Raw genomic sequence first — 27,560 nt, 5'->3', positions numbered from 1 at the left:
CCCCACTTTCACAAAAGATGCACTGTATGAAGTCAGTTCAGCAGATGAAAATGGCAAGATTCTTGTGGTTGCAATATCCTGTGATTAGAAAATTCTATATAAAGCTCTGGTGTGGAAAATTGAAAATCCATTCATGAGTTTCACAAAGACAAACGCAATAATAGTATTCCTTTCAGCCACGAGAAAATAAAACAGTGGTCTCAATGATTTCCTCCCGTGATATGTTGGATGCATATTCACACAGATGATATCACACATATCTCTCCTCAATTGCTGTATTTTTACATTGATGATGATGGAGCAGAGATAAACAGGAAATGACTGGAATATTCTTCAGGTAAGACAGTCAAGGGAGGAACCTAGAAATTCAAATATCCATCAGGAAAAGAGAAGTAAGTAAATAATAGGATCACTCTGGCAAAAATCTGGAAGGTGGGCATTATAGGTTTGAATCTGCAAGATGCAGCCTTTTTTAGTCTCCCTACAAATATGGATCACTTGGAGCATTCATGAGCTCTGAGAGGTAGAAACAAGTGTTGTTGGTGTGGGGAAGGTGGTAGACATGAAATCTTTGTTGATGAACATGCTTTCTACTGTACCTTGCCATCCTTAGCCTGGCTCTAATAAGGGCTATTATTAAAACAGCAATTGATATCTAAAGTAATAACTTTCAGCAAAAAAATTACTTGAAAACCAAAGTGTTAGGGATGTACCACAGAAAGTAATTAAAAAGAGGTCCTATGAATCAAGAATGACACTGATCTTCACAACAAAGCAGGAAGAGAAAAGCAGATAAATACTGAACCTTCCAATTCCTCCTATGGCTTAGATTTAATTTGAAAGTATTTTATTAAAGTTAGACAAAATGATTTTTATTATACTCCAAATATATTATACATTCCACATGAGTAAGAGGGAAAAAAGACCTTAGCAAAATTTTAGAATGGGTTTCTGTTCATTTTTCAACCAAGAATTAAGAACCTATAGTATGCCTAGCTGGGATCATACAAAATGCTGAATTAAAATTCTATCTGCTCTTAAACAACATCAAGTTAAAAGAATAAAAAATTAGGATAAATAAAATATAATATATTAAACTCTACAATAAAAAAATAACAAAGTGTTCTGTTAGTATAAATAAAAATTTATTTTTCTGATATTCTTCTGATATCACTTTCATTTTGAATGGTCACAGGACTTACATTTTAACTATTCGTTTTCACATGTGGACAAGATATTGTCTGGCTACTCCAAAGTGAAAATCAATTGGACCCAAATAAATGCCTTTCTAATCCTTATCTCAATAGCATAGTGCATTTTATATTGAAAAAGAGCCACCTGAGGTTTTAAAATAACAGCACGTAGCTTGATAAGAAATAAATTTTTGCCCCATGTTTAAAGAGCATTGCATAATTTAATATTGAAATTCATTATTTAAAAATAATCACATTGAGAATAGATTGATTTCAGTGTAAACTAGAAATTATTTTTAACTACTGATATAATATGTATTTCTTGTTTTACTTCCCTTTCTTTTTTGAGAAATAAGTTGAATTTTCATTAATGATTATTCATTTTTTAAAGATAAAATAATCTGCCCTGGCCGGCTGGCTCAATGGTAGAGCATTGGTCTGGTGTGTGAAAGTCTTGGGTTTGATTCCTGACCAGGGCACACAGGAGAAGCAACTATCTGCTTCTCCACCCTTCCCTCTCTCCTTTCTCTCTATCTCTCTCATCCCCTCCCGCAGCCAAGGCTCCATTGGAGTAAAATTGGCCCAGACACTGAGGATGGCTCCATGGCTTCCAATCAGGCAGTTGCAATGGAGCAATGTTGCGACGGGCCGAGCATCGCCCCCTAGTGGGCTTGCTGGGTGGATCCCTGGTCGGGTGCATGAGGGAGTCTGTCTCTCTAACTCCCTGCTTCTCACTTCAGGGAAAAAAAAAGATATAAAAATCCATCTTTCATAAAATTAACATTTTATTAATAAAAATATGCTTTTAATATTAAAAATCATAGAAACACTTCCAGAGAATTAATACATACAGGCTTTCAACTCGAATTCTTCAATTCCTATATCAGGATATCATTCTTCACAGCAGAATTAGAAAAGCTTGCCAATTAGAAAAACTGCTAAATTCTGTTCTCTAGTGCTTTTCTAGAATATAGCAATAAAATTTTGGATATAATTGGGGTGAGATCTAACTCAAATGATAATGTGTTTCATCTGTGCCTAATATGACTTCCTTTTTATCCCAACTAGTTACAGAGACATGGGGACTTTAGAAGTGACCAGTGATGCTCACATGGATAGAAAGAAAGTCTAGTGTGGTCACACCTTGCTTGGATATTTCTAAAATTTGTGTTCTGTATTGCCTTCCTGCTTTTCTTTTTTCTTTCCCCAGTAACAGAGCACACACACACATACACATACAATGTGACTGTATTTGGAGATAGGGCCCATCAGAAGATAACATAGGTTAAGTGAGGTCATAAGGGTGAGGTCTTAATCTAAACTGGCTGGTAGTCCTGTAAGAAAAGAGTCATCTGCTATCTGTCTCCTCCTTATTTCACTTCCTTTTCCTCCCATAAACCTTGTACAAGTTTCTAAGATGGCATTTATCCTCTTTTAGCAGTTATTTACTTATACTACTACCTTTCTCATCAGACCTGCAGATTCTGGAAAGCAAAGATATTACATATTTGATGTTATATTCTTTGCTTATAACGTCGCTCCTGGGACATAGCAGTGAAGAATAATGCTTTTTATGTATGAATGAAATCTATTAATAGTGATGGTGACACTAATGGAATAAAATACTTTCTCATTTCAGGTTTCAGTGGATAAGAATAATACTAGTAAATGGGATATTTACAAAACTCTATCATGTATTTGTTCAGCAATAAAGCACTAAATTTTCTTTTTTCTCTACTGTATACTACAGTTTTACTTGATATTGACTAATAATAGACATAGCTTGAGACCTGGAGAGAATATCCATGTCTCTGATTGCCATGGGTAGTTCTGTATTTCTTCTAAGAAGTAGGTCTTATGGCCTATAAGAAAAACTCCAATGAAAATAAATTTAGCCTAAACCTAAAAATCATTTATCAGATCACAGGGAGGTGATTTAGTGCTATCTCATTTGTCTACTTTTAAAGAAATGCTCACACTACCTAAAATTGATAGTGTTAGAGATATTTACAGAATTTTTGGAAAAGAAATATTGTTATGGATGTGTAAAGTTATCAATTTGCTGTGCTAGATTTTAATGGGCACTAGATTATTAGAAATAAACCTGGAATGTATTAGAGGGGACAGTGGAAAGTTTTCTTCTGAGACCACATTCCCATGTGCTACTGTGGCAAAAATGGCTGAGAAGATGGAGAAATTTGTCACAGACTATTATATACAAAACAACTAGCCTATTCACTCTTCTCAACCACAAGCCTGTTCTATTGAAATGCTGAATGCAGTGAAGTTTGGTTGTTAAACATAAAAAAAAAAAAAATACATATACTCCAAAGGAAAAGCAGTAGGAAAAAAGAAGTCTTCTATTTTTAGAGAGTTTGTATTTATATAAATGTGGTGAAAATATCTCCCTTTAGTGTATCAATACAGACTTGTGAAAATAAAAAAAAAAATTTGCTAGCACATACACCACAGTTCCAAAGAAAACCAATATTTTTTTCCAACCAAATTTGAATCATAACCATTTATTGTTTTGTTTTTACTTTGTTTTGTGCAGTGAACTTTTGGGGACAAAGATGTAGTTTTTCTCAGCTGAAATAAAAAATCTATCAGAGAACATCTTATTCTTGGCTAAAGTCAATAATCTAGTTCTGACCAACTGATATCTGTGAGAGGTGACAAAGAATGTTGGACTAAGTTTTATTAGTACTTGGACAGAGATATAGATAATAAATAGATGTGAAAAAAGAGAAGATCAAGAAACAGACTCCTGCATGTGCCCTAACCAGGATCCACCTGGCACCCCCATCTGGGACTGATGTTCTGCCCATCTGGGGCCATGCTCGTAACCCGGTTATTTTTAGTGCCCAAGCCTAAGGCTCCATAGAGTCATCCTCAGTGCCTGAGGCCAATGAACTGCAACCAATCGAGCTATGGCTGAGGGAAGAGAAGAGGGAGAGAGAGAGAGAGAGAGAGAGAGAGAGAGAGAGAGAGAGAGAGAGAGAGAGAGAGAAGGGGGGAAGGAGGGCAGGAGAAGCAGATGGTTGCTTCTCTTGTATTCCCTGACCAGAATCAAACTCAGGACATCTACATGCTGGGCTGATGCTCTACCATTAAGCCAACTGGCCAGGGCCTGTTTTGTTTTTTTTGTTTTGTTTTTTGTTTTTTTTTAATGAAGATAATTACATACATGGCATGAGACAGAATCCTCTCTGTCCTGGAAATAAAGAGTTTAATAACTCATAGTTACAATTCTCTATATATTAAAGTTACATTTATCTATGAATATTAAAGATATTTTTATAAAGAACTACACAAATCATCTAGCCTGAATATTCTTACCCATTCTGTGTGACAATTTTATGCAGTGTAATACACTATGCAATTTGGGAGACTCTACCCTGATGAATATTATAGTATATTATGAGAAATGTGAAGACAGAGGTTATAAGAAAAAGTCCAAAGTGGATCACAAATGTGGTATAAAATTGTAAAGTTATTTGATAGCTAAAAGGGCTGAATGATTGCTTCCCTTACACAGGGGGATGCTTTATGAAATGAGATTGCCTTTGATTTGACTCTGATAGCATGGAAAGAATTTGAATACAAGATGGAGTAGGGTTTGAGAATCTACATGTACAAGGCAGAGAAATTACATGGAAAAATCCTCAGAGTAGGAATGTGTTTGGTGTGTGTACTGATTAGCTGATAGTTAATTTGGGAAGTAATGTAGATAGGCAAAAATATGGGAAATAAGGTTTAAATATCAAAATGTTTATTAAGTGTCTTCTAAATAAATTTTATCTACATGAGAAAATGAAAGAAAGAGAGAGAGAGAGAAGAAGAAGAAGAAGAAGAAGAAGAAGAAGAAGAAGAAGAAGAAAGAAAGAAAGAAAGAAAGAAAGAAAGAAAGAAAGAAAGAAAGAAAGAGAGAGAGAGAAAGAAAGAAAGAAAACAGCCCACTTACATCATCTCTCCAACCTTTCTCTTTTCTTATCTCTTCATATGATATTCTTAATTGCCTGGAATTATATAATTCTTACTGGTTTATGTTTTATTGTCATTTTCTCCCACTGGTGTGCAAGCTCCTAAAGGCAGAAACTATGTCTTTTCATAAAAAGGAATAAAATCTCTGATGTTAATAAAGTAGCAGACATCATAAAACAGTTTTTATCTCTTAATACATTTTGAACATAGAAAATAGGAAATAGTGTTATATTACAAATAATTTTAATAAGATTATCAAACAAGTTATGATGGCAATGAGGCATTATTGGTAACATACTTAAACATTATAAATCAGTATTACTACATTGGAGTTGAATTTACTTTAGGTAGGCATAAAACACAGATTTCATTTGGGAGTAAAAATTTAATTGAACCTTGGAGAATATGTATGGATAAAAATTCCAGTCATTTAAATGAAGATGATAAGTGTTCGATATGACAAAATCATAAATTGAACTGAGTTTAATGTAAAATCATTTATTGGTAGTAAGTACATATTTCAATAATTGCTTTGGGAAAGAAATATATTCTATTAAAAAGCATATAAGTCGTTAGTGTTATTTTTAGTATAGAAACCTTTTATTTACCAAGGTTACATTTGATTTAATCTCATATTTCGGCAGATCTTTTTTTCTTTTTTTTTTTTTCATTTTTCCAAAGCTGGAAACGGGGAGGCAGTCAGACAGACTCCTGCATGTGCCCGACCGGGATCCACCCGGCATGCCCATCAGGGGGCGATGCTTTGCCCCTCTGGGACGTTGCTCTGTTGTGTCCAGAGCCATTCTAGCACCTGAGGCAGAGGCCACAGAGCCATCCCCAGTGCCCGAGCCATCTTTGCTCCAATGGAGCCTTGCTGCGGGAGGGGAAGAGAGAGACAGAGAGGAAGGAGAGGGGGAGGGGTGGAGAAGCAAATGGGCACCTCTCCTGTGTGCCCTGGCCGGGAATTGAACCCAGGACTCCTGCACGGCAGGCCGACGCTCTACCGCTGAGCCAGCCAGCCAGGGCCTTTCGGCAGATCTAAAGCATACATTGTGAAATTGTCATTTACATTCATCTTGTGAATGATTGATAGCTATTGGAAGCTCAAATGTTCACATACATAGTTTAAACTGATGTATATTAAATCTTCTCTAAATTAAATGAATGAGAAGAGCAAAAATCAGTTTATCAATACTAACCTTTGTTCAAAGACCTCTTAAATTAATATTGACATAACTTTTTAAGAATAAACTGATGTTAACTTTTAGGAAGTCAGACCTTTCGCCTGGCAGCCTTTAAGTATTGACAAGGAATTGTGTAGGAAATAGAGTAATATTATTTGACTACAATCTTAAAAGCCCATTTTTAGTCTGCAGTCTAAAAAAATTATCATTTTGCACAGAATGTAGAAGAATAAGATAACAAAGATAGATGATTTTATTTTAGTGTATTTTTTCATTTGGTAATATTAAATTTTTTTTGGATACATTAGTTTTCTATTGCTGCTGTAACAAAGTCTCATAACCTAGCAGCTAAAACAATATCAGTTTATTAAATCACAGTCTTTAGGTGAGAAATTATACCACTGAGCACATGTATGTCAAGGTTTTCTGCCCAGGGACTTATAAGGCAGGAATCAAGCGATTGGGGCACCATTTCATCTTGATCTGGATATTCTTCTAAGCTTTTTCAAATATTTGGCATAATTCACATCCTTGATTCAGTTTTTCCATGAACTGAAGAATTGTCCTCTTGTCTTCAAGGGCAAAAGAGATTTCTTTACATTGTTGAAATCCCCTGATGCTTTGAATCTCTGATTTCTTCTGCCTCTGACTTCTAGACTCAGATTTGAAGGGCTCATGTAATAGGTCAGGTCTGCTTGAAATATATTCCTTTCTTTTTTTTTTATTTTATTTTATTTATTTTTAATGGGGTGACATCAGTAAATCAAGATACATATATTCAAAGATAACATGTCCAGGTTATCTTATCATTCAATTATGTTGCATACCCATCACCCAAAGTCAGATTGTCCTTTCTTAAAGTTCATTGTGACATTTAATGTATCCATGTCATATGAGTAAAATCCACCATTCATCGCATCTCAGGTTATTCATTGCATGTACATGATGGGGGGAGGGGGTTTGATCTCGCAAGGCTATCTTTATAATTCTGTCTGGTACCTAAGTAATGCAGCTTGTTCAAAACACTTGAACTTTCTTCTACCATTAAAAAGTTGATGATTCAATTACATTCAAGCTAAATGCATATTAAAACTTTGTTAGTGACTTTACTATGTCTAAATATATACATATATATATTAAGGGTGAAACTAGTTGATGTTATTATACATGTTTCAGGTGCCCAATTCTATGACATCTCTCTGCACACCATATTATGTGTTAATCCAGGGGTCTCAAACTCAACTCAGCATGTGGGCCACAGAGCAAGATCACAGCCGTTCGGCGGGCTGCACTAGGTCTACAAAAGGCAACTGTTATGCAACACTTCTCCCACTGCAGTTGAAAACAAAAAAAAAATCAGTACAACAAGCACAATCGTACATGCAGTTTACTCAGTGTCACAAAATGACTAGAAACTGTAGTTCGCATCACAACTGCTGTTAACTAAGCTAACATCTAGCTAGGATGCTAGAGAAATGAAAAATACAAGTAGGCCCCTAGGTTTACTTAATTTTATCCAAAATATTTTGAACTTCGTGGATTAGTCTGCGGGCCGCACAAAATTGTTCGGCGGGCCGCGAGCTTGAGACCCCTGTGTTAATCCTTCCCTTAATCAAGTCTTTTTTTTAATATAATTTTTAAAAGATTTTATTTATTCATTTTGCAGAGAAAGAGAGGGAGGGAGAGAGAGAGAGAGAGAGAGAGAGAGAGAGAGAGAGAGAGAGAGAGAAGGAAGTATCAACTCTCATATGTGCCTTGACCAGGCAAACCCAGGGTTTTGAACGGGTGACCTTAGCATTCCAGGTCGACGCTTTATCCACTGCGCCACTGCAGGTCAGGCTCAAGTCTTCTTCCATTTACTATTTAATCCCTCTATACTCTCTTCCACGTTTCTCCCCTACACTTTCCTCCCAACTGGGGCAATCACCACACTTGTTTGTGTCCATGAGTTTTTCTCTTTCGTTTTTCTGTCCTTTTTTGCTCATTCCCTCCACCCCTCCCCATCCAGCCCCCACCCCCAATAGTTGTTAGTCTGCTCTCCTGAGTCTCTATTTTGCTTGTTAGTTCATTTTGTTTATTAGATTCCATATATAAGTGAAATCATGGTACTTCTCTCTCTCTGTCTGGCTTGTTTCACTTGGCATAATGTTTTGCATGTTCATCTATGCTGCAAAAAGTACTATTTCCTTCTTTTTTTATTTTTGCTTAGTATTTCATTGTGTATGTGTACTACAGCTTCTTTATCCACTCATATACTGATGGGCACTTAGGCTATTTCCAAATTTTGGCTATTGTAAATAACACAGCAATGAACATAGGAGATGCATGTATTCTTTCAAATTAGTCTTTCATGTTTCTTTGGATAAATTCCCAGAAGTGAAATCACTGGGTCGTAAGGCAATTCCATTTTTAATATATATATATATATATATTTTTTTATCTTTCTGAAGCTGGAAATGGGGAGAGACAGTCAGACAGACTCCCGCATGCGCCCGACTGGGATCCACCCGGCACGCCCACCAGGGGCGATGCTCTGCCCACCAGGGGGCGATGCTCTGCCCCTCTGGGGCGTCACTTTGCCGCGACTAGAGCCACTCTAGCGCCTGGGGCAGAGGCCAAGGAGCCATCCCCAGCGCCCGGGCCATCTTTGCTCCAATGGAGCCTTGGCTGCGGGAGGGGAAGAGAGAGACAGAGAGGAAGGAGGGGGGTGGGGGTGGAGAAGCAAATGGGCACTTCTCATATGTGCCCTGGCCGGGAATCGAACCCGGGTCCCCCGCATGCCAGGCCGACGCTCTACCGCTGAGCCAACCGGCCAGAGCCTTCCATTTTTAATATTTGAGGACACTCTATAACTGCTTGCCACAGAGGCAGCTCTAAATCTGCATCCCCACAGACAATTCACAACGCTTCATTTTTCTCTACAACCTCACCAACACTCGCTGTTTGTAGATTATTAATGATAACCATTCTGACAGGTGTGAGGTGACATCTCACTGTAATTTTAATTTGCATTTATCTGATGATTAGTGACTTTGAGCATCTTTTCATATGTCTATTGGGCAAATGTATATTCTCAGAAAAGGGTCTGTTCAGGTCCTTTGCTCATTTTTCAATTGGAATATTTGATTTTTTGGTATTGAGTTGTGTAAGTTCTTTACGAATTTTTTATATTAAAGACTTACCAGTTGTATCAGTGGTGAATATGTTCTCCCATTCAGTCGACTGTCATTCCATTTTGTTGGTTTTTTTGCTGTGAAAAAAACACTTTAGTTTGTTGTAGTCTCATTTTTTAATTTTTTAACTTTGTTTCCCTTGCCTGAAGAAATATATCACAAAAAAATATTGATATGAGTAATGTCCGAGATCTTACTGCATGTTTTCTTCTAAGATTTTTATGGTTTAAGTCTAACATTGAAGTCTTGAATCCATTTTGAGTTTATTCTTGTGTATAATGGAGGAAGCTGGCCTAGTTTTATCTTTTTGCATGCATCTGTCCTATTTTTCCAACACTATTTATTGAATAGATTATCATTAGTCCATTGTATGTTCTTTCATCTATCTCCTTTATCAAATATTAATTGGCCACATAGGCATGGGTTTATTTCTGGGGTCTCTATTCTGCTCCAATGATCCCTGTGTCTGTTTTTTGCCGGTATCATGCTATAATTTTGATTACTATGGCTTTGTAGTATAGTTTAATCATGTAGCATGATTCCTCCCCTTTGCTTTTCTTTCTCAAGATTTCTGTGGCCATTCAGGGTTTGTTATGGTTCCATATAAATCTTTGGAATATGCATCCTAGTTCTGTGAAATACATCATTTTATCTTGATGAACATTGTGTTGAATCTAAAGACTCTTTTGGGTACTATGCACATTTTAATAATGTTAATACTTCCTATCCATGAACAAAGTATGTGCTTGTTCTACTTATTTGTATCCTCTTCAGTTTCTTTCCTTAGTGTTTCATACTTTTCTAAATACTGGTTTTATACATCTTTGGTTAAATTTATTTCTAAATGTTTTATTAATTTTGAAACATGTATGAATTGTATTGTTTTCTTTTCTGATAGATTATTTTGAGTATATAAAAATGCCACTGATTCCTGGATATCTACAGTGTGTCCATAAAGTCATGGTGCACTTTTGACGGGTCACAGGAAAGCAACAAAAGATGATAGAAATGTGAAATCTGCACCAAAGAAAAGGAAAACCCTCCCAATTTCTGTAGGATGATGTGGCAGCATGTGCACATGCGCAGATGATGATGTAACACCGTGTATACAGCGGAGCAGCCCATGGCCATGCCAGTCGAGATGTGGACGGTACAGAGGAAAGTTCAGTGTGTTCTGTGGCTCGCTAAATTTGAATCCATGACCAAAGTGCAACGTGAATATCGGCACGTTTATAATGAAGCTCTACCACATAGGAATAACATTACTCGGTGGGAGAAGCAGTTGAAAGAAACCGGCAGTTTGGGGAGAAACCCCATTCTGGTAGGCCATCAGTCAGTGACGAGTCTGTAGAGGCTATACGGGATAGCTACCTAAGGAGCCCTAAAAAATCTGTGCGTGAGCCCACATTGAACTGCACTGAATAGGTACGAAACTGGAGAGTTTTCCTTTTATTTGGTGCAGATTTCACATTTCTATCATCTTTTGTTGCTTTCCTGTGACCAGTCAAAAGTGTACCATGACTTTACGGACACTGTATTTTGTATCCTGCTAATGTACAAATTCATGCCAATTCCTTAAATCCTAAAATGCTTTGGTTGAGAATTCAGCTGACAGGCTTATGGGATCTCCCTTGTAGGTAAATAACTGTTTTTCTTTTGCTGCTTTTAAGACTGCCTCTTTGTCTTTAACCCTTGTGGTTTTTAATTATAATGTGTCTTGTTGTAGGCCTCTTTAGGTCCATCTTGTCTGGAACTCTCTGTATTTCTTAAACCTATGTGTCTTTTGTCCTACCCCAAGGAAGGAAATTTTTCAGTCATTATTAGTTCAAATAGGTTTTTGACCCCATGTTCTCTCTCTTCTCCTTTTGGAACTTCTATTATTCAGATGTTGTTATGCTGCATGTTGTTCCAAAGGCCTCTTAAACTCTCCTCATTATTTTTTTTTTAAGTTGAATTTAGCTGCTCTGAGTGGGTATTTGTGGTTTTGGTTTTTTTTTGTTTGTTTGTTTTGTTTTTTGTCTTTTAAATTCTGATTTGATCCCCTGCTTCATCCAAAGTACTATTTATTCCCTCTGGTGTATCCTTGATGTCACTCTTGTAATCTTTATTTCAGACTGGTTTTATTTTATGGTTTTTATGTCGTTTTTATGCTGTTATCTCTTTGTTGAAGTTCTTATTCTGTTGCTTGAGCATTTCTATGACCATTACTTTGATCTCTGTATTTGATAAATTGCTTATCTCCATTTTACTTAACTATTTTTCCTGGAGATTTCTCCTGTACTGTCATTTGAGGCCTGTTTCTTTTTCTCTTCATTTTGGCTGCATCTTGTGTTTGTTTCTATGTATTAGATAGATGTGTTATGATTTTCAGTGTTCATGTGTATGACCATATATGGTAGGTGTTCTGCTGGGTTCAGTGATGCATTCTTTTTGATCACCTAAGCTGGGTATTCAAGAATGCTCCTTGTCTGAGTTATAATGAGGCCTCACTCAAGCCGACAACCTTGGAGTTTTGAACCTGGGTCCTCTGCATCTCAGTCCAATGTTCTATCCACTGTACCACTGCCTGATCAGGCTGTACTTGAATCTTGATTGCTATTGGCTTGTTTGTGCATGAGATCGGCCCTCAGGCTGGTTGACTGACAGGAACTACCATGATGAAAACAAGTGAAAACAAGTGAAAACAAGTGAGTGCTGTGCAGGTGATGAACATAGGAAGGGGAATTCACTTCAGCAGAATTGGGTATCTGCTGAGCTCTCCCTTTCGTATGCTGTTTGTGAAGTTAATTGTATCCTGCTCTGATGTTGTCTGAAGCTGTCCACTGGGTGTGTTGGTTCTGGTCCTCTTGGGAGAGAACCTGGTGCAAGACAATGTAAGATTCTGCCTGTAATTGGTCCTCAGCAATCTGTTTGTTTCTACAAGTGATCCACATTTGTCGCTGCCTCTCTAGGCTTAAGTGCAAATGGAAAGGACCAAGCTGCATGCTTAGCTCAACTTTTACAAGCACCAGGCCTTGCAGCAGGTCAGCAAAATCCCGAAGACACCCCAAGACCTGCCTTCAGCTGCCTCTGCCTGCTGGCTGCCTATTAGGCTCGGATACTAAGAGAGCTTCTAATGGAGTTGGAAGGATGGACCTAGTGGATTCCCCTCAGTGGGAGGTGCCAGGTCAGGATTCTGGAAAAGTGGTGGGTGTGGTCCCCACCCTAGAGTCATGTCTCAGTCTGTCCCAGATCGTGCCTGACTTCAGCAGGGCAGACCATCTAGAATTTGGGCAGGTGTAACCTCTGGAGCTTTGTGGATGGGTCTGCCAGCAGCCAGGAGGGTGGTTCTATTGAATCTCCCATGAAGGGGAAACACCAGTGAGAGTCACAGGAAAGTAGGGGAAATGGCCCTGTCTCAAAGCTAGATTACTGAGTCATTGTCACCCCCTGAGTCTGTTTAGATCTCTACTCCTTGGCTAAAGCTGCTGATTCCCCAGCAGGGCCTAATCTTTGAAGGGTGGGCAAGAAGGAGTTCCAAGAATAGGGCAATTGTTTTTCCCAGGCTGAAGCTATATGGAGATAGATGTTCCACCTACAAAATATAGCAACTGTGGTATTAGAGAATGATCAATATAGGGATCTTGGTGACCATACCCTCCAAGATGCTCCCAGAGCTGAAAACCCCTGACTTTCCTCATATGTCAGTCCTCTAGTCTGTTCAGTCCTCTTTCTGCCAGAGGCCAAAGTGAGTACGAATGAGATTTTGTGTATTGATCCTTTAAGAGGGTGCCGTTGTCTCTGTAGACTCCAGTCTTTTTCTGGCAGACAGGAGCCTCGCTGCTTTCACAGCTAAATGTTATATGGACACTTCTTCCTGGCTCTTGTGTTCTAGGCTGAAGAGCCTGGCTTGGGGTTTAGGCCTCACACTCCCTTGGGTGAATCTATCCAAAACTGAGATATTCCAGTGGGAGTAGGGCCAGTCCTTTATGCATCTCCGTCATTACTACCAATCTTGATGTGCTTTTTTCTGTAAATTCTTGATGTGTACTTTTTCTGTAAATTCTTTTATAAGACTCCCCTGAATTTAGGCTTGAGTTGGTTATTCAGACTGATCATTCTTAATATTAGCTGTCTCTCCAGTTTGTTTCCAGGAGGAGGTAAGTATAACATTCACCTACTCTGCCACCATATTGAATCTTCAGGATATATATACAAATACATACACATATCTACACATATTTATATACATATCTACACATATTTTTAATAACTGCTCTAAGGGAACTTTTGAGATATTTGTTTTATAAGTGAAGAGTGGTCAGATGGAATTTATAATACAGACGTGCCTTCTTAATATAAGTATGTAACACACATATAGTTTCTTTTTATGAAAAATTTTCACATTAATTCCTTCTGTATATACATTTGTTATTATACACGACATTATCTCTTCATTGTTTGATAATTCAGAGTACAATTACAATATACATTTGCATTAAGATAACTTCTTATAACTCCAAAAAGTATGCATGTTTTAAAGATTATGTGCCACATTTTTTTTCTTGACATTCTAAAATTAGGTAATTTTCATTTCTATTTACATACCATATGCTTATTATTATACAATGACTAGAGAACCCTTTCTTCAACCATTTCTTTCTTCTAGTTAATTAATACTCATTTATTTCCGTAATATGTTCAGACTTATTTTCAGAATTATTTGAGTGGAAGATTCAAATGACCATAATTATTTGCATCTCCTCTCATCACAAGGTGAATATTCTATTCCTGTTCATTGAGTTTGAGACTTGCTTTTATCTATAAAATTCACAGATATAAGTTGTATAGATTCTGAGTAGGTGGTCAAGAAGCAATAGGTCTTCTGCTCTTATTTTCTTACTTCATGTAAAAAAACAGCTTGAAACGAGCAATTTAGAGGAGAAAACCAATTTCAGGTTTTGGTACACTTTGTCTGAGAATGATCAGCATTTGGCGGCTTTTTAGATATGATTGTTAAACAACACTCAGTTTATTTCCAAGTAAAAGGCTCTAAACTTTTTGTTATTGTTGCTTGTTTAATTACCTCTTAGTTTATGATTAGTATTTTTTTCATTAAACAAATTGTAAAAGGGGAAAATCTCTTAAGCAATTTCACAGGACATGTAAAAGACAAAATTATCTGTATTATCCACAGCAGTAATATTGGAACCACTGAAGGTGCTGAGTAAAAGCCTGTTAAATCTGATCATTCTTCTTCCCAATTTCATTTTCCAGTGCTGAAAACATTAGAAATTTATAGATCTTAGTAGACACTGGTTAATTCTTACAGTATCAAATGAAACCCACTGCAGCATATCTGTGGTTTCCATGGAAAAGCTGATTCAATTTCATGATACAGAGCATCCCATAGTGAGAGCTGTGTGGAAAAGGGGTCACCACCAATTCTCAGTCAAATGGGAAAAAAATTGTCTGAAAGCACATTTTTCTCTTTATTTTTATGAGTTAGTTTTCTCTTTATTAGTATGAATGTCATACTTATTGCAGGAACAAAAGTTACCAACATTTTATTAAATTCACTGATGTGAAAATCTAATTCTAATTTTCAACAGAGAATTATCAACAATTAAATTATTGTTGGCTAGCCATAAAAATTTTATTTTCAGTGAATTGTGGTTAGAACTTCAAGAGATACTTAGAAAATAATGTTGTGGTAATCATAGCCTTCTTTGATCTAAACAAAATGTTTTATAAGGAAAATTAAAGGATTCTAAAACATTAATTTTGAAACAGAATATAAATTATACAAGAGGGATATTAACAACTTAAATTCATATGTCAAGAATCTTGTTAGAAGCATTTAAAAAGCTGCTCTTTTGAATAATATAAATTACTTCATATAAGCATTTTGATTTAGCACTTATGAGCCAGTTTTGACTTCAATAAAACTGGATTTCTGAAACTATTATAATGTGACACAAAGTATCTGAATTAGATAAGTAGAAGAATAGTAAAAAAAGAAACACTTTTACAAAACAAATGGGAAAAAAGTCCTCTGAAAAAGAATCATGATGGTCTTCAAATCCACAGTTTGTGAAGTTTTGCCAGTTTTGTGACAGCAGAGATTTAACACAGTTCTTCAGCATAACAATGCTGGAGAGATTTGACTTTGATCTTGTAACACCATGCCAGTAGTCAAATTAGCTGGAATGTGATATGCATGCATGCCAGCTCACAGGAAAATTCACAAAGCTTCTCTCTTTTTTAATCTAATAGATGTCACATCTCTCAAAAGTCAAGTTTACAGGAAGTAAGTTAATTAGCACTAGAGTCAAAAACATTAATTTTTATTATATTAATATTAGCTCTTCAAAATATATAAATTTATGGAAACATACACATATTTTCAGTACACATTTTTGTAAGCACCTTTTTATTGAGAATCTCCATATTACCTATCTGTATGGGTCTGACAGTAAAGATACTTACAGCTTAGCCTAGACCAGTTGTTCTCAAAGCATGCGCCAGGGCACACTGGTTTGCCCTAGAAGATATCTAGGAGTGCCCTATGGTATTACAGAGAAATATGTGCCTGTTGGGGACCAAAAAACCAACAGAGTTTTTGAAGTTTAGAATTTTGGGGGACAGAGGTGTCAAGAATTGACTGTAAACTGACAGTCTGCCCAACCCCCCACCTCATTTGCCTGATTAGGTTGCAAAAGGCTGTTAAGCTATGGTGCTGGATTGTTTACACTACCCACCATGTTCCCCAGAAAGACTGGAGGCTAGTTTCTTCTATCCTCTGTTTGGTATAAAGTTAAGATGATATGTATGGTGGGGGTGTTCTGCACTCAATACAATTAAGAGTAAAAAGAGAGGAATTCTTCAATGTATTGATGAGGAAATGAGAGTTTGTCTTTCAAATATATGTCCAAACATTGAAGAAATTGCTATTACACATCAGGCTCATGTTTCTCATAAACACAAGAATGAAAAAACACATTCATGTCGGGGCCTGCCGAATTTGCTAAATCTTACTAAGAATGTATCTCTCTCTATAAAAAGATAACATTTTTTTAGCCCCTCTTTTCTACAAATTCTAAAAAGCATAACTCAAAAAATGTAACATAAAAATGTTTTTAATGTCAGAATAAATTTAATTTTGTCATATTCATTTTTTTTAATTACCATAAAAGCATGCTTGGAATTATATATTTTTTAATATTTGACTTAATTATTATAACATATTTCTCAGAAATTTGTATATAGTGTGCCTACAATTATTAGTAGGATTTTAAAAGTGCCCCGACTTCAAAAAGTTTGAGAACCACTGGCCTAGACATATGGGTAGAGTATATACATTGTGAAGTTTGTCAAAATTTTACTGGACTACAACCAGTCTGGAGTTCAGGTCACCCATCGTTGCAATAGCCAATAAGCAGAGACAAAGTCTGAGAGGGTAACGGGTATCTTTAATCATGATTGCTAGCAACTCGAGAAGACAGGCAGCATATTTAGCCAGCCTAAAGCCTGCCTTACAATCTCAGTTGTGAGGGCTGATTATACACTTTTTTTGGGTGAGGCTAGTACAATGAGGGGTATACAGTTAGTCATAAAGTAGGATAACTGGTTTTTAGCATTGTAAGAGTCATGAAGCAGGATGGCTAGTTCCCAGGATCATAATTTCTTCTCCATGTGTTCTGATCTAATTCTGGTCTTTATTGCTTCTTGGGTGCCAGTTGTTTCCTCAGGAATATGGGAGCATCTGGCTTCAGTAGTCCTCTTGCATTCCTGGGTGGGGGTGCTAAAGAAAATTTAGAAAATAGGTTACATGTGGTGCACTAGTTATCATATGTGTGTGTGTGTATACTTATATATGAATATATGTTACTGATTATATTGATACACTATCAAAAACACTTATAAGCAGAAATGGATGCTACAGTATGGTAGACAGGATATTTTCAAAGATGAGAATTCACTTATATAATGGGAAGGTGGTAATTGCAAAAGATAGAAGATAGTAAAGAAAAATGATAGCATAGCCATGAAGGTAAACCTCAAATAATGAATCAGGCCATTTATGAGAAAGAGAAACTCAAACAAAGCAATGGCTCATTTGAACTGGAACTCAAAGACAATTCAGAAGATAATACAGCACAATTAGCTGAACAATCATTCTGAGTCTTCTGAAGATTCCAACTAAAGTAACTGTAATATTAATGTAATTTAGCTCTTGGTTTATTTTCTGCTATTTCATTATTAACTATCTCATAATAGCTCATATTTAAATTGTCATATTTGAAAAGAGATATTAGGCAATACAATCTCCTAATGATAAGGCGTGGTATATATTAACTTTCTCTAGGTCAGGTTCCTGGCCCATTTAGTTTTTGTATCTATTTTGTTCATGTTCAGTAAATCCTAGTTCCCTAATAGAACACCCTATCATCACTATCACAACTTGTGAGCTTCTAAATGATGCAGTTGTCTCACTCTCTCATGCTTTCTTTATTGTTTTAGTAAATTAGGTGTCTTCTAGAATTTTCCAGGGAACATAGTCATCTGGTATGTCTTTGGGTCTTATTAAATAGATTTATTCTAATATATATTTGATTTATCCTTCAAAAGTTTGCCAAGAATGTTCTGAAATTTACACTTCACACATTGTAGGCCATAATTTTTTTTAATCCTTTAAGTGCATCCAGCATCATGTTAGGGTAAGCGCCAGGGACATTAAACACTGAGATAGGGATTGTCTTCATATCAACAAACTCTCCTTTATTCAGATTCATTTTCTACTCTCCTTGGTTTAGGACTTCCAAGAACACTCCTAGTCATGCTCTACATTATCCTTTTGGTGTATCTTATTCTTTGGGTCCTGCTGTTTTTTTTTTTTTTCATGAATGAGCCAGTTCCATCCTTAGTAGAGCATTCATTTTCTCTGTTGACCACGTGAAACCCTTTGCCATTGGTAGTGGTCAAGATGGAAGTAGAAGAAAGTCTCAGGGAGGAAAAATGTTATCTTGTAAAGCATTTACAGAGAACTCATTAGGAAGAGGCCTGACATCTTTTGGCATTACAGATGGGAATTACGGCTTTAGCATTAACAAACTTATTTATTCATATGCCCATTCCCAAATATCAGAGTCCAGCTCCTTTCATATGAGGGCTCTGTCCCAGAAACTTGCTGAAGCTGTGAATACAGACTTTTCTGTAATTATAATATTCATAATCAAGTTGATTCTCTGGTCTTATCATAGCATGTTCTCCATTTATGGAAGATGAAGGTCTTTATGAAAAGAACCACAAGCGGAGAAAGACAAATCTGATGTGATTTCACTCATATGTGGAATCTATAGAACACAATAAACTGAGGAACAAAATAAAAAGAGAAGAAGGATCACAGGGAACAGATGGACAGTTGACGGAGGGGAGGGGAAAGAGGGGACTAAACCAGAGAAAGTGAAAGGATTGGCCAAAAAACCTATATACATAACACATAGATACAGACAACAGGGTAGCAATAGCCAGAGGGAAAAGGGGGTGGAGATAGAGGAGGTGGGGCAAAGAGGAGGGAACAGGAGTGAAGGAGACTTGGCATGGGGTAGGGGCCATGCTGAGAGGTATAAATGGTGTTATATTGAGTGGGTCACTTGAAACCATGTCAACACAATAAATTAAAAACTAAAGGAAAGAAAAGGACACCACAGGCACTTTCTTTATTCATTAAGTTGGTAATGTTCTGACTTATAGTTCTAGATTTTTGCCTTCAATAGATTAAATTCCCAGGGGGAAAGTAAGCATTCTTGGCCCTTTTAATTATTATTTTCACATCTCTCAAATATTAGAGATATTACAGAATATCTCTAACTTTATGGTTTCTGTCATTAGTCCAAAGAAACTTGTAAGCTGTAATGTCCATAAATAAATACCCTCATAGCCTCCATTCTCTGTTGCTAAGAAGGCATGCTCCGAAATACGCCGCTTCCGTTATCAGTGTGTGCTGCTGAGCTATTCCGTCCTCATTAATATTTCTCTCTGACATTAATCAAGACATAATAGCATTTAAACTTTCAGAATTTTGTGATAGCTTAGTGCTGGGAGCTGTCCAGTAACAGGCCAGTTATGTTATTTTGAATGATATATATTTAGTTAATGTGTCAGGTAACTTGTATCAAAGGTAGAGAACACTACTCAATATTTAAAATAAGCCAACAAAAACGCTGACCTACGCGTGCTTTCCAAGCAAGGAAGAACTGTGCTTATGAGACTTTGATTCTCAGGTTTTACAAACATTTTTCTTTTTTTTTTTGTATTTTTCTGAAGCTAGAAACGAGGAGAGACAGTCAGACCGAGATCCACCCGGCACGCCCACCAGGGGGCGACGCTCTGCCCCTCCGGGGCGTCACTCTGTTGCGACCAGAGCCACTCTAGCGCCTGGGGCAGAGGCCAAGGAGCCATCCCCAGCGCCCGGGCCGTCATTGCTCCAAAGGAGCCTCGGCTGCGGGAGGGGAAGAGAGAGAGAGGAAGGAGAGGAGGAGGGGTGGAAAAGCAGATGGGCGCTTCTCCTGTGTGCCCTAGCCGGGAATCGAACCTGGGACTTCTGCACGCCAGGCCGATGCTCTACCACTGAGCCAACCGGCCAGGGCCTACAAAAATTTTATAGAAACAGACATTTCCCCAATGAATTTTCCAAAGAACAAAGATGCATTTTATCTACCTCTTTCCCAATGTTTACTGTAATAGTAAATTAAAACAGGCATTTAAAAAAAAAGTGTAATGATTTTAAAAGGAGAAAAAACATCCTGTCATTATTTACAGGTGACATTTTTCACATAGAAAATTACAAATGATATATTATAGAATGGCATACTGGAAACCTATATAATTTTATTAACCAATGTCACCCCAATGAATTCAATTAAATAAAGAATCTGTAGACAGCCTTTGTGAACACAGCATGAAAATGCATTTGACATCTTAGTTGATATGTATCCATGCATGTGTGTGTGTGTTTGTATCCTATACTTAATAAGTCTTAAGTCGTAGGAGAAAGCATTACGAACAAAATAGTCATCAGAATTAAATGTAAAGAAATTCAGTGTGTTATTTCTGGATTATAAGCAAAATAATACTAAGATTTGAACAAAAAAGGAAGAAAGCAATCCAGCTGTCATTATCCAAGAGTGATAATGATTTGCCTACATAGAATTTGGAAAATTTGAATATAGCTAGAATTACAAAGAAACCTTGACAAGGTGGTTACATATAAGAGCAAAATATACAAACTATTTACATTTCTATACATCAGCAACAAGAATTACTAAAGTAATTTAGATAAGTTATTATTTATCCTAACGCTAAAAATATAAGGCATATATAAATAAATTTAGCAAAATATGTACAAAACTTTATTCAAAAAATTGAAAACCATAATAAAAATAAAGGAAATTTGACTTAATGAAATGACATATTGCATTCATCAATGTCAAAGATTAATGAAGAAAAATCTGCACAAAATAATTTTAAAATTCAGAGTATTTTCTATATACTTTCTAAAAGAACATTAGTGGTACTCAAAATAATGACAATCCTTGATTCATGATAAGAGTAGTGATCCAGGGATAAAGGAAAACTTTTTCTGAAGTGGGAAAAGTCTAAGGGATTTTTCTTAGATCATTTCAAGATTAATTAAAATACAATAGTAATTAACAGATGGATTTTACCATTTTACTCTTTCTCCATCTATCATCCTCCTGCTTGAAATTAATGTCTACCTCCTAGTAGTCTCTTTTCAACATCCTGAAGGCATTCCACTTCTTTTCCTTTTCATTATATTAAAAGGATGAGAGCCCACAACCCTCCTTTCTCCGTGCCTGTATTGATATGATGAATATTTTCATTGAGGTTTACTTATGTAAGTAATGGTCATCAACCTTAATAAGACTTTAAATGTGGTAGTCCTGCTATTTTTAAAACTACTTATTTGTCTATTTAAAAATACTACTAAAATTTTTATTATGTTTTTAAAACATTGAACCTTCAACCATCTCCCTCTCTCTTTAACTTTTAAGAAGATGATCCTTAGAGTTATTTCACAATAGACTCATCTTTTTATTTTCAGCCCCATTACATATGTATAAGCACAATTTCTTCTAATTTCATGACAGTATATCACCGTGTTTGTTCTATCCTCTTCTTTAACCTCACTAGGATTTTTTTGCTGTAAATTTTCCTCCCCTTCAGCTGTAACTTCAATTTGTCTCCATTAGGTTATTTTTAAAAGGATGTTTGTTTTAGAACTGGATTGCAAACTAACAAGATAAATAATAATAAAAACACTTTTCAATATCACTGTACCTTCAGGCACTTGGTATGTGTTCTTTCCTTTAAAACCAAACTTCTGAAATAAATTTTTTATACTTACTATTCCAATTACATCAGTACCAACTTCTCAGTGCACTGGGATTGGACTCTACCGCATCAGCCCAGCAAAGCTTTAATTCCTGCAGACAAATTATTTCCAGGTCACTAAATTCACTGAACATACTTTCTCATTTTTATCTTTTTTGATCGCTCATGAAATTTTATTACTTTATTTATTGACCTATCACCTTCTATTTATCAGGCTAGTTATTGGAATATAATGGTAATCAAACTCATATATAATTCTTACTTTAATGAAGCCTACAGTGTGGAAGTAAAGAAATATATTTACCAAGTAATCACAGTTATTAAGTGCACCATAGGGAAATTACAGAATTCCTTATATGTATAAAATAAGGGTAAATATAAGTCTATGAACTGATATTGGAAATAGAATTAGTACAATGAGCAAAAAGAAGAGTGTTCCAGGCAGAGGAAAAGCTCTACAATGATCAGGAAGTCGGAAGGAGTATGATGAACATACAGATCCAAAAGAAACCCAGTGAGGCTGTGTTAGCAAGAGTGAGGGGGCCTCTGTACAGCGCAGACTGAAATTATTGAAACAGATACCAGAGTCCAACATTGTGAAAGAACACAGTCCTGGTTTTATCTGTTTATTAAAATTATCGGTAACACCTCAAAAAGAAAATAGTGTTGTGAATGTTCTTATTAATCTTCAACTAAACAGGTAATATTTTCTCTTAGAAACAAGAATACAAAAAATGTTAAAATTCTCTATAAATATGAACGCTCATGTCATTCTGCTACCCTTTGCATCATGATAATCATTTTAGTGCATTTAGTGTGTCCTCCCATACCCCTTTTTATGCAATGAAATATGTCCAACAAATAATACACAATGTTTTTATATTTTAATGATACATACAGTGATAGAAAATGATTTGATTTTGAGTGATGGGCACACAACACAATCAACAGTTCAAGTGCTATAAAGATGTTCACCTGAAAGCTATGTATACTTATTGATTAATGACACCCCATTAAATTTAATTTCTAAATTTAAAAAAGTGATGTGCTGGAAATTCTGTAATAGAAGCCTCAAAACACATTATCAGGCAAGCAATTCCAGAGGTTATGGAACAGAACAGCGCTCAGGCCACATAAAATTCTTAAATCACATGGTTTATAGTGTCTGTTAAAAATGTAGAACAAGAGGCAAGGGGAAAGCAACAGGATAAGATGCAAAACCAAACTACCTGAATCCTGGATTACACAACATTACGTGTCTGTATCTCTCTATGCTTTGTCACTCTTCCCGACTGATGGTGGTTTATGCGGACTAAATTTAAATTTCAAGGAAGGAATCCAACAAAATAAAGGTGCCAACACAAACATACCTACCTTGTCAAAGAGATACCAGGAAAAGTTGTCTTGGTCACAACTGTGTAGCTCACTAACTAGTCTACTGAACAGTTACTTGTCTTTGTTTGTGTGTCCAAATGGGCGCACAGTGGGAATCGCAAATAGATGGCCAACTTAGAGATCACAACTGTCAGCCTCTTAGTATAATAATCATAACTTATTACTTGATTTTTCCATTGATTTCTATTTTAAAGTAGCACTATTGTTTGTTTTGAATTATTTCATTCATCTTTAATATGCCTTAAAGGTTACCAACTTGTGATTTATATTTAACATACTTATGTATTCTATTTACTTCATAAGCTTGTTGATTTATTATTCATGATATTGCTTAACATCATTTATTGCTCATATCTCATAAGCTACCAGCTTATTTTTAAGCAAATTATTTATTTATAAAATAATTTATGAAGAAAAAATTTACCTCATGCTTTAGATATATTACATATCTTCTTTTATTAATTTTTATTAAATCTAACAGGTGACACTAGTTAATAACATTAGTTTCAAGTATACAATTTCACGGTACTTAATCTATATACAGCATTGTGTCTCCATCATCCAAAGTCAAGTCAACGTTCTTCACCATATACTAGATCCCTTCTGCCCTCCACTAGCCCCTGCTCCATCTTCCTTTCCCTCTGGTAACCACCATACTGTTGTCTGTGTCTGAATTTTTGTATGTTTGTTCATCTTGGCTGTTTATTTGTTGCTTGCAATTTTATATCCCACATCTGAGTAAAATCACATGGTTCTTGACTTCTTCTGTCTGACTTATTTCACTTACCACAATGTTCTTGAAATCCATCCATATTGTCACAAATAGCATTATTTCATTTATTCTTATGGCTGAGTAGTATTTCATAGTATAAATTTATCATATCTTCATTACCCAAACCTCTATCGAAGGACAGTTTTGTTGTTTCTATGTCTTGGCCAATGTGAATAATACTGCAGTGAACATAACGGTGCATATATCTTTGTGAATAAATATTTTCAAGGTTTTTGGGTAGATAGCCAGAAGGGTGCAGGGTCATATGGTAATGCTGTTCTTAATTTTTTGAGGAACCTCCATACTGTTTTCTGTAATGGTTCTACCAGTTTACATTCTTAAACTGAGGTGAATGAGGTCTCCATTTTCTCCACTACTCCAACAGTTGTTATCACTTTTCTTGTTGATAAAAGCCATTCTAATAGTTGTGAGGTGGTATCACACTGTAATTTAGTTTGCATTTTTCTAATAGCTAATGATATTGAAGATTTTTTTCATGTACCTGTTGGTCATTTGTATGTCTTCTTAGGAAAAGTGTCTGTTCAGGTCCACTGTTCATTTTTTAATTGGACTGTTTATTTTGGCTGTTGTTGAATTTTATTAGTTCATTATATATTTTTGCACATATCTGTCCAGTTTTCCCTAAATCATTTATTGAATAGACTGTCTTTACCCCACTGTATGTTCTTGACTCCCTTGTGAAATACTGATTGACTATAAGGTGTGGGTTTATTTCTGGGTTCTATATTATGTTTAATTAATTTGTATGCTTATTTTTATGCCTGTATAATACTGTTTGATTACTATGGCTTTGTAGTATAGTTGGATAGAAATTGATGTTTAGTCTATAAAATAAATAAGTATTTTCAGAGAGAAAAGAAGGTATTTCTTTTTACAACTTCTGGGATGTAAACAAGTAACACCAGGAAAGAATGTCTATATATCTCTTAGAAGTTCTCCATATTTACCTTCCTTCAAAAGCTTGTTTTTGCCTGACTAGTGGTGGCACAGTGGATAGAGCATAAGCTTGGAATGCCTTTTTATTTGGGAATAGAGGCTCTGCAAATGTAATTAGTTAAGGTGGTGTTTGTTATATTGGGGTCGTCCAGGCCCCTAAACAAACATGACTGGTGTATTTATACAAAAGAGACAATTAGATATGGCTAAACACACAACAAGGACAGAGATTGGAGTGATGCACCTGGAAACACCAAAGATGGTGAGCAAGTCACCAGCAGCTGGGAAAGAAATCAGGAACAGATTTGCCTTCGGTCCTCAGAAGAAACCAATGTTGCTAACACCTTGATCTTGGACTTCTAGCCTCTAGGAGAAAGACAATACATTTCTGTTGTTTAAGCCACACAATCTGTGGTACTATGCCTTAGAAAATTAATATATGACTCTCACATCTTTCCTTTCTAGTAAGAATCAATGACATTCATTTCCACATGGACACTATTCATCCACACTAGGAAAGAAGAGCTAAAAGGACCAAAAAAGAACAAAGAAGTTATTCATCTTCTAACCAGATGTTAGAAATCTTAATATAGAATAGAATTCTGAAAGCAAAGGTGCAGTGATGTACAGAGACCTGGGGCTTTCAGAGAGAAAAGATCAAGGCCATTTTCAATTCCAAACCCTGGCTTTGTTTTGAGATAGCAAATGTGATAGTTGAACAAAGAGAATTTACAATGAACTCTGTGACTATGACGTTTGGGAATAGGCACATGTATATAGGACAGTTTTTCTGGTTTAAAAACAAGAGTCACAACATTCCCATAAAGTTTGTGCCTTATTGCCATATATTTATAAATAAATAAATGTGTCTTGAAACAGTTAAACAATGTATACAAGTTCCTAATGGCCTTTTTATTCTTGGAGACAGAATTTGAACTTTGGTCTACCTGAAGTCAGATTCCAAGCTCTTAACTGGTAAAAACCAATAATTGTAAAATTAATATCACTGATTACTAGTTAAAGCTATCCCTTTTATTTTATTCCCAACTATCTAAATATGACTCTCAAGTAATGTTCTGACACCAAAATGTGTGTTCTACTTGGTCCTTTGTTAAAAGAGAGCGAAATCCCACTCCCTGTCAAGTAGCCTGTGATTGCTACAGACTTCATCTTATTGCTTAATATATGAACCAACCCTTGATTTCACATTTATATTAACTTTATAACTTATGAAAATAATTCTTATTAATTTTAGGAAAAATAATGAAATAATAAAACCATTAAAATAATCATATATTATGAAAATTTTACCAAAATTAAGGAACTCCATTTTAGGGACTTCAAGTATTCAAGTTTTGAAAGGTCTACAAAACAGTACCAAATACTTTCTCCTTGACCAACTCTAGATAGCAAAATTCCTACAGCATTGCCCTGACTCATGTGAGGAATCCTTACAAACCAAAGAACTACATACATTTGTCCCTGAAAAACTTTTAAGAGACCATTAAAAATCTGATAACATTTAAAATAACCAACCCTAGACCTGAAAAGAGCAAGTCAAGAGCCTGTTGGCCAAATTGTTCAGAACTTCTAAAATCCTGACATGGTGAGTGAACAAGTTGGTCTCTGGAGAATCTAAATCCTGAATTATTTTGAGCGCAAAACATCACTCATAATTCTATTCAGATCCTGATAGGAAGGAATCCTAGCAGATGGAGCACGGGTAGAAGGCTCTCTTCCTAGTGATTGGAGCAAATAATTGGAGTGAGTGTGTGGTTTCTTGTGTTACTACCCATGATTCATAACCTTAAAACATGCTTTTTATTGTTTAAACACATTTATATGAGTATTTTAAGTTGTGTGGGTTATCTTTTTTCATATTAATTTAAATACTTTTTCTATAAAAGCATAGTTATTCCCAGTCCCCCTCAAGAAAATTTTTCATTGGAATTGATATATATATAGATATATATATATAGATATATATAGATATACACACACACACGTGTGTGTGTATATATATATGTATAGATATATATGTGTGTGTGTGTGTGTGTGTGTGTATATATATATATATATATATATTTTTTTTTTTAGGTGAGAGGAGGGGAGATATTGAGGCAGACTTCCACATGTGCCCTGACCAGTATCCCAGGATCCCACCAGCAACCTCATCTTGGGCCAATGTTCAAGTACTGAGCTATTTTAAGCACCTGAGGCTGGCATGCTTAAACCAACCAAGCCACTGGCTTAGGAGGGGAAGAGGGGAAGCGTGAAAGAAGAGGGAGAGGGAGGGTCACTTCTCCTGTGTGTCCTGGCTGGGAATTGAACCTGGAACACCCATATGCCAGGCCAACACTCAATCCACTGAGCCACTGGCCAGGGCTTAACCCATACTTTTAAAGAATTTAAATGTCTTCTCTTTAGAAACAGCATTTTTTTAAAATTCCCTGGAGAATAATTTATCTCATTTATATTAACTGAAAAAAGTGACTACTATTTATGT

General features: G+C 35.9%; 1 non-coding gene across 1 annotated transcript; it reads right to left on the bottom strand.

Annotated features, from left to right (window-relative positions):
- Positions 1–6,127: 6,127 nt before the first annotated feature.
- Positions 6,128–6,203, bottom strand: TRNAG-GCC (transfer RNA glycine (anticodon GCC)). The gene has a single exon. It is a non-coding gene; the product is annotated as a tRNA-Gly (tRNA).
- Positions 6,204–27,560: the final 21,357 nt, after the last annotated feature.

The sequence above is a fragment of the Saccopteryx bilineata genome, chromosome 2 (assembly GCF_036850765.1).
Source record: "Saccopteryx bilineata isolate mSacBil1 chromosome 2, mSacBil1_pri_phased_curated, whole genome shotgun sequence".
Classification (NCBI taxonomy): domain Eukaryota; kingdom Metazoa; phylum Chordata; class Mammalia; order Chiroptera; family Emballonuridae; genus Saccopteryx; species Saccopteryx bilineata.
Note: the sequence above shows the minus strand (reverse complement) of the source record. Positions and strands in the feature narration are given on the sequence as shown.